At 39.1% G+C, this 14,837-nt stretch overlaps 1 long non-coding RNA gene across 5 annotated transcripts in view; it reads right to left on the bottom strand.

Moving 5' to 3' along the window:
• Positions 1-3,305: 3,305 nt before the first annotated feature.
• Positions 3,306-14,837, bottom strand: part of LOC147139941 (uncharacterized) — a 396,230-nt gene continuing 384,698 nt past the window's right edge. For all 5 annotated transcript variants that reach the window (XR_015088785.1, XR_015088783.1, XR_015088784.1 and 2 more), the window contains one exon: positions 3,306-5,655. This is a non-coding gene — a long non-coding RNA (uncharacterized LOC147139941). The remainder of the gene's footprint in view (positions 5,656-14,837) is intronic.

Below are 14,837 nucleotides of genomic sequence, written 5' to 3' on the forward strand. Positions count from 1 at the left end.
CGCCTTACTGGTTTCCTTAAAAAAATTTTTTACTAGGACCTGGATCTAGGTTCATGGTCGTTTTTTTTTCACAAAAAACACCTTACTCTACATGGTCGTTTTTTAACCAAAAAAAAACCGCTGCTTTTTAAAAAAAAAAGAACCCACCTTACTATACATGGTCGTACTATACACAAACGCCTTTTCACAAAACAACACCTTACTATACATGGTCGTTTTTTTTTCACAAAACAACACCTTACATTACATGGTTCTTGTTTTTTTCCCAAAAACTCGTTTTTCACAAAAAACGCCTTACCCTACATGGTAATTTTTTCCCCCACAAAAAAACGCCTTACTATACATGGTCATTTTTTTTCACAAAAAACACTTTGCTCTACATGGTCGTTTTTTCACAAAAAACGCCTTACTATATACATGGTCGTTTTTTTTTCACAAAAAACGCCTTACTATACATGGTCGTTTTTTCTCTACAAAAAACGCCTTACTATATACATAGTCGTTTTTTTTTCACAAAAAAGCTCAGCTGAGCTTCTTGTTCATCTCATATTTTCACATTTAATATTCTTCGATATAATGAATTATGATTACACATTGTCGACATCTCATGGTGTTTTTTCCCCCCCAAAATGCCTTACTATCCATGGTCGTTAAGAAAAAAAAAAAAAACACCTTCCTGTACATTTTTTTTCACAAAAAACGCCTTACTATACATGGATTGGTTTTTTTTTTCACAAAAAACGCCTTACTATACTTCCCACCAATCCTTTTTTAGCAAGCCAAGGCTCAAATGTGCAATTTTAGCTGGCAACAAGCGCTATCATAATTGCAACGTCACTTCTGGAGGCAAATCGCCCAATATGGTGGGCCACTAAGATTTATTAAAAAATACTCTGTATTTCTTATTCCATGAAAGCAGAATTAATCAGAGATAATGCAGGCACTTAAAACGTATTCTTGTGTATTCTTTTTCCCTTGTAAATCAGCAGACAAGGTTAGCTAAGTTAGTTGAGTGAGGCATTTAGTGGCTCCTTCATGCTGCAGTCAAGCATAAAAGCCTCACAGCGGTTTGCGCCGAAGCCAATTACGCAACTCCCGTACTTTGTGAGAAACAAGCGCCCCCTCGCAGGGTGGCTGTCGACAAAACAAGCTCCCCACCCCGCCCTGCCCCCGCTGTTCAGGTGAGAAATGACAAGTGGCCCGCACGTGTAGGCTGTCAGAAGAATGAAGCGCTCCTCAGTGGCATGCCCGGGGAGCGTGTGTGTGCGCGCGCGTGTGTGTGTAATTGCTTTGAGCTGTCATAGTGAAAGTGGCCAATGAGATCCCACCGACGGGCCTGTGTGAGTCGCCAACACGGGCCGAGAGCACGGAGACGCACAGCGACGCTTTCATATTCCTCCCAGTACTAGTGGCCTGTCACTGACTGTGTGTGTGTCTTGAAACCCTAATTTGAAACACTTGTTTTAAACCCAAACGCAGGCTCGAAGCTTTAATTTAAAACCATAAACCTTGTTGAAAACCTAAACACGGGCTATAAATTCTTACCTGAAACGGTATCATAGGCTTGAAACCCTACTTTCAAACCCTAACCTTTGTTTGGAACTCTAACCCAGCCTTGAAACCCAAAGCCAAACCTTGAGACCACACTTTGGATCCCTAACCCTAGTTAAAAAACAAAAAAAAACGTCTTGAAAATCATGCGCATCTGAAAAACCGCCACTTCAACCCGATTTTAAACATAACTCTGGCTTGAAACCTGATATGAAACCCTAACCCATGTCTAAAAACAAGACTCAAAAAGTCTATTTTGAACCATGACCCTTGTTTGAAACCTCAATCAACGCTTGGAATCTTAATTTAAATCTCTAAACTTGATTGAAAACCCTAACCCAGGCTTGAAATTGTTTCATACTCACATAACTGAGGTCTGTCTCCTGAGAGGTTATGTGATGTATGATATCACATTTAATGACGAGATTTGGTGGGACTTTAGATGCATTTTTCTCCTGAAAATTTGACTTATTTGGTGCACATCACCTTAGTTGTAAACAAGAAAACTCGTTGTAAGCCATCACTGCTCCACCTCATTTGTCCCCATTTGAAATACAAGCATCAAAGGTCACATTTGACTTACAAACTGAGCAAATAGCCTGAAATGTCACTAGAAAAATGCCCAGAGAAAATATTAACATTGAAAAAGTCAATAAATCAGAAAACAAATAGCAAACTACAATGGGGAAAAAAACTCCAAGGAAACAAATAGCAATCCCTCGCTGCTCCTTTTGTTTGAGAATTATACAGTATTTTCAGTCTGGTAAATAAACAATCTGTCATTGTTAGCCAGGCGGCGTCTCGGCCAATCGGCAGTCTGGAAAGCCGTTACTGGGCGGAGTAACCTGCCGCAGTTGGCATGATAGTGTGGGTGTGTGTGTGCTCGCCTAACCCTAACCCTGGATGTGGGGGGGAGGGGAATCATTGACTTTTGAGCTTTTTCTTGAGCTTTAATTGAGTTCACGCTCGCTATTAATAAAAGATGTTGAGGACCTGACAGCGAGATGCATGTTCTTATTAATTCTAGAAGTAGTGCTTTTACGGCACACACACCGTAAACAACAAGCTGAAATGTTAGAGACCGCCACCAAGGCCAAATTACTAGTCTGTATAAAAAAGAATCAAATAAATAATAATTATGTCATGTCATCTTCCAAACCGCTTATCCTATATAGGGTCGCGGGTAAATAATAATTAATGAATGAAAAAAAAAAAGGAAATTATTTAAAAATGTAAACACTTACTCTTAAACTAATCGAATTATTTAAAATGTATTTAATATTTTATAAGTAAATAAATATAGATTTGTTTTAATTAATTCGTTTAACTATTAAGTTTGATGTAATAAATTAAATAAATAATTTTTCGAGGATATTTATTTAACTAAATATATGAAAAGAATACATTTGTCTAATACATTAATTAGTTATACATTAGTTTAATTTACACATAATTTAATAAAATAAACAATAAAAATGTAAAATTTAAAAATGTACATCCTAATTGTGTAATTGTTGTTAAATGTGTGAAAATAAAAACACACTTGCCATGATAAATACATTGCAAAGCTTGTAATAAATTTAAATATTATTATTATTATATTTATTATTTCAAATCATTTATTACATCAACAATGAATGAATGAATGAATGAACACATTACAATAAATTTAGTACAATTTAATGAGATCAGTTTAGTTAACACATTTTCATTTAAAAATATCAATATGTGGAATTTAAAATTGTACTGCCTAATTATCTGGCAACTAATTTAATGAATCTAAAAAAGGTTTTCACTTTGGTTAAAATTTGTTTGAAAATAAATGCAATTAATTAGTTAATGCTACTAAATTCTACTGAATAAATTGGCTCAATAAATAACACTTTTGTTAAATACACGAAAATATATTCAATTAAAATTCTAGTTAATTAAATATATCTAAATAAAAACAATAAATTAGTTAATTCAACCAATTAACGACAAGTCTGTGAACTTGTTTTCCAGTGTGTAGTGGTGATGAAGACCTTTTATAGTAAAATGTAATTAGCCTTAGTCTTGTTGAAAAGCCGCTGCCATTGCAGCGCAGCGCGGTGATAAAGATGTTTATGGAGTTCTTTGGAGTCCACTTTGTGCTCCCCATTGATTTTGTGAGAAAGTCGCGGGCGGCTAAAATCCATCTAACTCTCATCTCAGGAAAAGTCTGCCAGGGCGACTTGATTGTCTGTCAAATGAGAGAAAGCAAGATAAATAAGGATTGTTCAACAAGTTAGGACACTTTGGAAAACTTTTAAATGCCCAAAAAGCTCAGTACAAGCCTTGTTTTCGTTTGTATGCATTCGTGCTCCTTTAAAAGGTCATTTGGGTCAAATCGCGTAATGCAAGTGAAAATCTAGACACGTTGAAGTCACATGTTTTTTGGGGGTGGGTTGTGTGTTTGTGTGTGTCTGTGTGTGTGTGTGAGGGCGCTTTTAAAATCCAGGTTCTGTATAAGCTATTTGGGCCTCTGCATATTCACTTCAATCTCTAGTGTGGGTCATGCAGACACAAACGAGTTTCACAATTCCTGTCAGTGTTTCAGTAACCTGCAGTAATAGTAGTCATTTTTTGTAGAGGATAAAGAATATATGCCTGTGACTATTATATTTTCTGTTTGCATGTGTTGCGCCACCATTTGTGTTGAAGTATCTGTCACTTGAATTGCCACATAAATGCTACTGGTAAGCCTGTCAATGGTGTTTCCCATCATATGTTAGCATTAAGCTAGGAGACTTTCAGGCAATTTTAAAATTCAATGATTATCTAACACATAAGTTACATTTTTTGTTCATATTTGCTAGCATAATATGTCAACATTAGCATGTGCCATTCATTTACATTTCACATTCCAGGACGCCAGTGAATAAATGGAATATTAGAAAAATAAAAAAAAGGTGGGAGATGGTAGAATTTTAAATTGTGTTTATATTTTAAGACTGATGCCTCTCTCCCTCCCTCTATTAAAATGAACTCATTTGTACGCCTCTCGTTCCCTCATCAGATCGCTCCGACTAATCTAAGACACATTCAAATGCTTGCCATCTCAATATCTCTCATCAGTCCTCATGCCGATGCTCATATTAAACTCAAAATAACAGTGGGATAGGGGAGAATCTAATTTTCCATACCTCTCCATTCTCTATTGTTCTATCGTTTAGATTACATGAATGAATTGGAACGTCTTATTTCATGTTAAATGAAGTGACTGGGAACAAATAAGGGGAGGGACATCAACAAATAAGGCAAAAGCAATGCACTGCAAAAAATGATAACACAGGCAGATGGTGGCAATACAGTAGAACTTCTGAAGAAAATTTGCTCTGTGACATCGGTTGAAGGAAAAAAAAGGGAAGCAAAAATATATATCTGGGGGGAATAGACAAATAGTATACTACCAATAAGCATTTTCTGGAAAAAAAAAGGGGGGGGGGGGGCGTTGCACCCCTTGCAAAATAAATAAATAAATAAAAATATTTGTAAAGATATAAAAAACAAATCTGGTCATCCACTGTACTAGAAAAAAAAAATGTTGGAGAAAAATACAAATGTATTATTATCAAAAATATTATTTGCACCATGTGTAAATATTAGGAAAACAATACAAAACTGGACTTGGTTGCTGTCTGAGTCATGTCGTCTTTAAGTTTGTTTACTATTGTGGCACTCACATTTTGAGATGCTAAAAACAGAAGTAACGATAATACAAATTTGCAACAGTAATACTTTTTTCTGTAAACTGTTTCATCCCCAGTGTGCACATCATTTGTTAGCATGAAGGTTCAATAAAAAGTAGACTTATTCGTCCACTTAAAATTCAGCTTGTGGCTCTTTCTTTTCTTTCTGTCTTTTTTTAATCATCAAGGCGCCGCACTGTAATTTCTGCCGGCTAGTGGTGGCGCTTAGGGAAACAATGTTATCCCTGCACATCATTATCGGACATTAATTGACTCATCCTATCGCCGGGTTGCCCCGTGCGGACGTGAGGCGGCTCAATGATGAATTCACGCCTGCGGTGTTGGCTGAAAACTTGGAACAATCTTCTCTTCTTATATCCTACAAGTGAGTGACCTGCAGTAAAAAAATTAGCACAAAGAAAAGCAGTTCAGTACACTTTTGTTTACCTTTGAGATTGTATCATTGAAGATAAGCGTCTTTGAAGTTCAAATCAGTCCAGCTGGGATGTTTTTTCGGCTAGTATGCTAGCTAATACTTATTCATGAGCCTAATGTGAAGGTGGTTTGTTTGGAACGACTAAATTAACTACTGAATACAGTCATGTACTGTATGTAACATGTGATCTTGATTGTGTGCATGCTAGAAGCAAGCTTTTGAGCATCTCCGTTTTAAGTGCTTTGCCGCCATATTTTGGCATCTATACTCAATTACAAGCATCTTTGATGGAGCCGTCTGCTATTCGCCGATTTTTGCCTCTACGCAGTAGAAAAACATATCACAAAGCAAAGGCAGCAATAACGCCCCACGTGCAGTCGTATCTGTTGCATTTGCCAAAATCTGCCACGGCTGCCACATTAAAACATTTGGCTATGATTTGATTTGCCTAACAGATGGTAGTTTACCTTTAAAACACAGTACCCATTATATTTCACTAGGGCTGCAAATATTTTTTTTTAATGATTGGATATTCTGTCAATTATTTTGAACTGGATTAAAAAAAATATATAAATATTTTTTCCATCCCTTTATTCAAAAACATGACATTATTTCAAATTGACATTGCAGAAAATGTACAAACGTAAATTGATTATGATTGAGTTACCGGTTTGGTCTGTATCATGTCAGATTATAGGCAAAATTGTTCATCATTGTTTTCCAAAGTAAAAAGCAAATGTTTTAATTTCATTCAACACAAAGATAATCAGTCCACTTTCATGGAGGACGACAGACATCGGTCAATGTTTACTGCTGAGAAGCTGAAACTCTTAGATTTGTCAATTTGAAATGAAAAAAGGGGTCATACCATTCATTTATTATCCAAATAATAATCGATTACTTTAATAATGAAATTGTTGTCAAATAAACAACTACTTGTTGCACCTCTATATTCCACTATTATGTTTATGATGGTTTGTGGAAAATTAGAGATTTCTAAACTAAAATGTTACACACTAATCATAATGGGAACCTACATGAGCAACCACCCAAAGGACATATTTTCAGATAAGGCCGACACTTTCGAAAGTCTGATTTCTGCTCCTCAGGTGCTCAATCAATCCACTTATCAATGGCCATTTGAAGATTAAAGCACTTGCACTTGGCTTGGCCCAGTTAGCGGCGTAATGGACAGCCGCACTTGGCCTTGCATTGTAGCTTCACTGGAGCACGTTATGAGATTTTGGCCCACAATCGATTAGGCAGCTTGAGAAAAAGCTCCAAGGAACCTCAAAAAGTTGCCAGTGACCTGTTGGGAAAACGATTTGCTCCGCTTTCCAGCAGTTTGATTGTTAGATAACTCTTGAAAATGACAGAGCTGGGCTAAGCATGGCCGGAAGTGGATTTCCAGCCCACTAATCGGCCCTCATGCGTTTGACGTGGTCGCGAGGCGGCCAAATTTGGTCTCAGCCTACTCGGTGAAAGTCTTCTTTTTCGGCTTCTTTCTACTCTCGCCTCGGCGTGAGCGACAACTGCCGCATTGATTCACATGACCGACGCATTGTGCTGTTGGCGACAGGTCTGCGGCCCATGCCACGCACACATCAGGAATTGTGGCTGCTCTGATCGGTCCATTATGTCACATGTTGCAATGACATACAGTTTCCCACACGGAGAGGACAGAGAGGATGCAGCACACAGCTCGTCGCTGCTGCAAAGCAAACTAGTTTGGCAATGAAATTAAATGCATCGTCTAGTCATCTCGGTCCCATTATGGTTGTAGCAGGCACGATATCCATTGTTGTCGCTGTCTTTTTGAAGCGACGCCGACCGACTGGGAACTCAACTGTTTCAAAACAACTTGTGCAGCACTGACTCAAGGATGACGCTGGCACATCAAGGTGGAGTTCATGCACTTCTTCTGGCGTCTTCCCTACTTCCGTAAATACGCCGTAGCAAACCTGCTGTGTATAGTGCTTTGCTCTTATGCTTTTATTTTGAAGGCCGTGAAGGAGGGGAAGTGTGCAAAATAAATAAGTAACGTGTTGACTGCGACTTCTGGCCGGCTGTTGCACCCAAATAATTATATAGTACGACAAAACCAACCCCGGGGCTCGCAATGGAAGTAAGCACACGCAGTTGGGTAAGTAGTAAAGTACTAGTGGCGCATTTTGAAGCGTGTTTGAAGCGTGTCCACAGCAGGTGGGGGGGGGGGGGGTGATAATTTTTATGAATAAGGGCGGGGGGTTGGCAAAAAAGGGTCAGTGCCCAGTTCTGAAAATTATGGACATGGAAATGATATATTTCGGCATAAAAGTGCAATAATTGTGCACAGAAATACAGATAGTTGACCATTAAAAGTCATAATTTGGCAGGCAAATACACATTTTTGCCAACCAAAATGCAATATATTGTCACAAAAAATGATATGCATGACCTCTAACCCAACCTAATTGGAAACATTCTTACTGCCTTCAAACGCTAATCGTAACACAAGCTTGAAATCCTAATATGAAAACCTAACCGTGACTTGAAACCCTAACATAGGCACACTTGCACAAAATGCCCCTCTGTTCCACTCAGCCGTCATCACAGCCAGCCGCCAGTGGTTTTTACTTTTCATCTATATTCATTTCTCCTTGTTTACTTGAAGAAAATGAAAGCTTTCTGCCAGCTTCCCAACAAGAAAAAGAAGAAAGGCCAGCAGGCATAATGACAAGTTTGGCACAGTGGGCATGCTGTGGTGCCCCCAAGACGAGGAGCAAGAGGAGAAAGAAGAGAAACCCCCACACCACTTTCAAGAGGAGGAGTGAGAAAAAGAAAAAGATTTGACCCACTGGACAAATCATTAGGAACGTCATCAAATGAGAGCTGGGCGAGTAAGAATAAGTCACGATACATTATTAATACAATGTTTTTCCACAATATTGCTGCATTTACAAATATAGTACTACAGTATTTATCTTTTATTGATTTGCTACGTAATGCTACACTCAAACCGAAGGCGAAACGTTGCTTCACCTCACGCTTCTCTTGGTTGTTAGACCGCAGGATACAACAAACGTAGCTGCTTTATGACGCAGAAGAGGTGGGCACGTCCTCCTATGACAGAAAAAAATTGTATGGACATGGCGAATCAACGGGTGGCTTGTGGTTGCGCTAAAACTCTGGCTAATGCTAAATGTTATTGCTATCTTGGATCACAGTTCGACAGTACAAAAAAAACTTAAAAAGCCAAGCCTGAAAAAAAGTCTGCCATTTTGGTTTGAAGGACTATTTTAGGATAGCTTCCAGGGGTCCTTCAAGGACCAGAGTATTTTGAAAATTCAGCCACAGAAGCTAGTTTGACTTGAAATTTGGGAGAAATGTCTACCAGTCACAAGAAGCCAAGCCCAAAAAGACACAGGAAATCAGCCATTTCTGGTGCAAACGAACATTTTAGGATCAATTTCCAGTGGTCCTTTAAAGCAACAGTGTGAGGATAAGCGGCATCGATAATGGATGGATGGATGTGTCATATGTCAGTTTGTGTTGATTATGGCGGCGCCATGTGGACAAAAGCGGTAGTGTTTTGACAAAAGTCAACCATATTTCCCATGCGCACCAAACCGTAGTTGTCGTGAAATCCTGAGCTCTCGCTGGCCTGCAAGTTGGACTGAATTACATTTCTATTTCCAGTGGCTGTGGGGGGCTTGGAACGGATTAAGGCATTTACATGGAAAACGCGTCTGTACTTACAAAATTTTCTACTTAAGAAATTTCTTCCAGAAACAATTAAATTTTGTAAGTAGAGGTACCACTGTACTTTTGTTTTTTTGTTTGTTTTGGGGCTTCTGCCATGACACCAGTAATAGCGCGCAGACGTTCTAATCGATTTTCGTCCTTATAGCGAAAGAGGAAGTGACGTTTGCCGTAAAGCAAGTCAGGACATTTGTATTTTTTTGGTGTGCCGGGATTGCTCCCATCCTCCTCAAAGTTGCTTAGTGCCAGTAAAAACGATATAGACCACCCCCAGGGCAATGCAAAAGTCACAATCAACTACTTGTAAGTCAATGTTTCATCTAAAGAGTTGTGAATTTTTTTTTCATTAAAGTCGTATTCTTGCCCAGTGCTTCTTTAAAGACCAGAATATTTAGAAAATTCAGCCCCCCTACACCTGTTTTGCTTAGCACCATGAAATTGTTAGACATGTCTATCAAACGTATACCCACAAAAAAGTCCCAAGAAGCCATGCCCCAAAAAGTGGTTTGAATTGGCCATTCCAGGCGCATCATGTAAAAAAACACAACAAGCTCTCCTGATGCTTCGATTTGCTTCCTTCATTTCCTTGCGACGAAGAAGGACGGCGAGGTCATCAGAGGACACGCTTCGATAACGAGGAGGAGGATGTCTGGACAGAACGAGTGATAGCCAACTCCCTAATGAAGGCCGGAGGAGGAGGAGGCAGTGATTCCCATCAGGTGCGTCGTGGTGATAGTTGCCAGGGTGACCTCTCCCCCGTGGAGGACAACCTTATTGGCCTGCTCTAATTGGCCGCCAGATAACGTTAGGATGCGATTACGAGCCAACGCCATGTCTGAGAAGGACGAAAAGAACGTCCAGAATGTCATGTTGTGAAATATCAGTGGCAAATATGTTATGTGAGGTAAATGGCTTAGGAGAGAGATGCCGTAATTTACATTTCAACTGATAATTTGATTCAAAAAGAGATGCGATGGAAACTCAACATTTGACATGATTATTGAGGAACTGGCTAATTAATTGACTTGCTCAGATGAATCACACAGACATGCTTTTTTTTATTATCTTGAAATGGATAATGCGCACTAGAGCGGCAGATGTTGAATTTTCACAAAAAAAAAAAACAAACAACTGTTGTGTTAGCTAATCCCCTTTATGACCTTTTTGTTCCAACCTAAAATATTATTTCATTATTATTTCATTCCAGAGAATTGGAAATATTCACTGATGTCACCCACTAATATTTTAATTTCATGCTCCAAGTCACCCCAATACATTTCTAATGGAAGAGGAGGAGGGTGAGGCAGAGAGACAAATGGGGTGAAGGAGGGGAGAAAGAATCGTTTCCATTAGCTTTGCTTAGCTGAACCCCAAAACATTGTTAATTAATCTGGACTTTTCTTTACTAACTTTTTTTCTCTGTCACCTTGTTCTCCTTGGAATGGCGTCCGTGCCCCCTTTGGAGTCGTTACTCAAACTAAGCAACGCCCCTGAAATGCAGATTGGCCAATCACAGATTTGCTACTTTGAAAAGGTAATTATTGTGAAAGGATGTGCACAAGTGACACTTGTTATCCGGAGGAATTGAGCAGAAATGTTTTTCTTTTGTTCTTTTCTCTAAATGTTGTATAGGTATTATGCACAACGCTTTAAAAAAAATATATAAAGAATAAAATAAGTATATGGTCGCTACTTGGCATATTTTGTCTATTGCTGGGGTGGTCTTGAACAAACCTCCGCAATTAAAAAGTGTGTATCTTATAAAACTCGTCTTATAACATTACCCTCGAAAATAAATGGTTTACAGACTATTTGATTTACTGGAAAATACACTGGAAATGCGGAACGAACAGGAAGTAGAAGGAACAGGGCACTTGGGAGCCATCTTGATGGACACCAGCCAAATTCACACGAATAACTTGATTGCTATAATTGATTAGTTTAGCTGGGAAAAGTGCCCTAAAAGCTGAAAAAAATACACCTCGAGATTGATTTATTACACTTTTGCTGCAATTTCTTTGATGGAACGGGAATGTCACGAGTGTGTCAAATTGCCAGTTTCTTTATCGACGACGCTCCTTTGAAATTTGAAAAGGAGTCAAAAAAGGAAAAATATACAGCAACATTGTGTAGTGTTCTGGACAAAAAATGAGCAATTTCATCAAAGATAAATCAAGCCAGCCGCCTCAACAATTGTTCATAGTATGCATTACGTGAACACACCGCCAACGCGTTGCGAGGACCAACCTAAAAAAAAAAAAATATATTTTTAAAGAATATATATATATTTTTTTAAAGTTAAAAACTGTGCATGAAAGTTAATCATTTTATCAAATTCATTACAACAATTGGTTTTCACTGCAAAAAAATAAAAAATACAGCATTCCTCTAAGGGTGTTGCAATAACAGCATTTAAAAAAAGCAGTGAATATCTGACTTTTGTAACCAATAGCTGTTAGTTATCTTCTTCGGAAAAACTCGCAAGTGGATGAGTCCCGTGGTAGGAAACATAAAGCTAGCCATCTTTACAGGAACATCGTGGCTTAACATTTCGGCCGTGTGTTGTGTGTTATGTAGTGTGCTGTCGTGTATGCGTTAAAAAGACAGGAAGTGACAGACTGGAGCGGCGCCAAGTCGACAGTATGCACGATGTTGATGCGCACTCGGGACTGGTGCTCGCCTCACACTGTCCAGCTGTCTGCTTTGATTTGGCTTTGGGATATGTTCGGCATCTATGATTCAAAAACGCTGAGACACCTACACAAACGCACCTACATACTCATACACACACGCACACACACACACACACACACCTGTACACACGTGCTGAAGCACACAGACCTCAATCTGCCAGCGCACTAACAGAGTTCTCATTGCAGACGTCAAAGTAGATAAGAAAACACTCTGTGACAACCCGGACCGTCTTTCACTGTTGCGTACGTGTGTTCTGGAGTGAGTGTGTTCGTGCTGTCGACACACACGTACACACACACGAACATGTGCAACATATCTGGAGCTCCAGTGAAGTTGGCTCTTGACATGTGGTCAGAATCAATTGAGCAATCGCACGCCGACTCTCAGCGTATATACAGTACAGTACTGTAAGTAACGATGTGTACGCACGCCCAGCTCAGCTTCAGAAAACAGGTGAGCCATGATTGGTTGTTACCTGAGCCCTGAGTAGTTGTGATGTCATTTTCAGTCGACAGAAGTGACAAAATGGCCGCCCCCAGAGATGGCTAAAAACGGGTGGATTAACTCTTATTCCACAAACGCAATATTTATCAGAATGCCTTGTTTCAACTTGGGCTTGCATAGAACATATTCTTGAAAAAAAAAAAAAAGGTTGGTTTCATTTCCACTTTTAGTACATGTACAAAGTCAATGTAGCGCATTACCACCCACCTCTGGCCACTATTAACTGAGTTTTGAGGAGGGTTGTGTTGATGATATTTCAGGCATGTCACAACTCCCCCAAAAGGTGATTAATTTGTCTGAATGATAATAATAAACACAGAGATCCACTGATTAAAAAAAAAAAAAAAAAAAAAAAGCTCCACCTTGAAGAGAAATGCAATAACCCAAAAGTTTAGTGGTCCAACAGTTGAAAGTCACAACTTTAATGCTATACTTCTCCTCGCAAGTACAACCACCAGCTGTCAGAAGCTTTATTACAACAACTGCTTCCATTCCGAGCTTTTTGTGTCCAAAGAACGACTGCGAGAAGTCGTGTGAGGTTGACCTGGCCGACACGACGTCACCACTCAGGTGAAAACAGCTTTTAGTGTCACCAGGAGGAATGCGGCATACACACACACCCTGCCCACAGCCACTGTTTTTGTCTACACTTTCCCGCAAATGTCATGACCTGTTCTACTTGCAGCCAGCTGCCGTCTTGTGTTTGTGTGTGTGTTTGCATTTGTAAACTTGTGTGTATAGGCTATAAGAGTGTGTGTGTGTGTGTGTGCGGAATCTAGAGCTCAGACTCACACCCAGGCAAAATCTGACTTAGCTATTCATTAATTATTTAATCAGTGAGTCCCGAATCAACTCGAATGGGTTACTAATTGTACTTTTTGCTGAAAAAAATTTCAGTCCGAAAAATGAAAAATCTACTTTGATCACAATGGTAAATGGGGGGCACTTACAGTATAAAGTGCTTTATCTATACAGAGAAGTTTCTTCCCATTGCTTTTGTCGCAGTTTCTCCAAAGCAACGTGGAAGAAAAAGCCGTTGTGCAAGTTATGCCGTAAAAAACAAGCCTGTTGAATAATTTGTAGCACCCAAGTGATGAAGCGGAAAGCATGAAAATGTGAGCAGTTTGCACAGCCTGCCTACATAAACATTAGCAATTTAGTCGCTAAAAATTAGCCGGTAGCCACCGGACGTACGCTGCAATCAACAATCTTTTGATCATGCACATTTGCAAGTGCCAAGGATGTTGAATTACTCTCTAATTATCTTTGTTGGGAGTATCAATGCTTTACAACTGGCAATTTAAAAGCAATGTAAAGTCGATTTGTATAGGCTCCGCCCCCAGTCGGCGAATGGTTGCCGGTCTGCAAAAAAATTGTGATATGAGCACTGTATGATGACAGTTAGAGCTGGGCATTTTACTAAAAATTGAGCGTCCGTTATTCGCGTTTTTTTTGGGAGGGGGAAAAAAAATAGTACCCGCCTATAGACTGTTCCGCCTCTGATTTTAAATTCCGACTGCAAACTTACCAACAAAAGTACTTTTACAGTTTATATTTGAAAGTGAATGTGTGTGTGGCTAACTTGAGATCCTCCCTCACTTTGCTTGAATGGCAAAAGCAAACAAACAAGCGTCAAGTGTGTTTTTCAGAGGAAAAAATGGTGATTTTTTTTTTTTTCCTCGCTTCTGTTTTGGACGAGTTAAGAAATGAAAGTGCTGTTATTTGCTCCAGACTGACTGACTGACTCAGACAGAGCCATTAAAGTGGGTCAGACGTCAGCGATTAACAGTAAATAACGTGTGGGCTCAAAGCTGAAAGCCATGCTGGGAGTGCTGACAAAAGAAAAAAAGATGCTTCAAAATTAGCTCCAGTAGCTCGGAGTGGTGATTCAAAAATCGTCTGGGTGCTTGCTCGTGTAGCAGGAAATTTGATGGGGTTTAATTTGGAACTGCACAATATTACCGTGTTATACTTAGGTTACCAACATATGGGGCACAGAATATTATTAGAAGTCTGTTTAGCATTGTTTTCATATTTTCTATTGATAACACAAACTTGCCATAGCATGTCGGCTACCATGTGCCGACAATACAATCACAGTAACGGCTTTTTATTCTCTTCTATTATTTGTGTATTACAGTGAAAATGTATTTATTTATTTATGGGAAGTGTCAAAATAAAGATAATAATCAGTCCCAGCC

Source organism: Filicampus tigris, chromosome 11 (assembly GCF_054856515.1).
Source record: "Filicampus tigris isolate MCC_2025a chromosome 11, RoL_Ftig_1.0, whole genome shotgun sequence".
Taxonomy (NCBI): Eukaryota; Metazoa; Chordata; class Actinopteri; order Syngnathiformes; family Syngnathidae; genus Filicampus; species Filicampus tigris.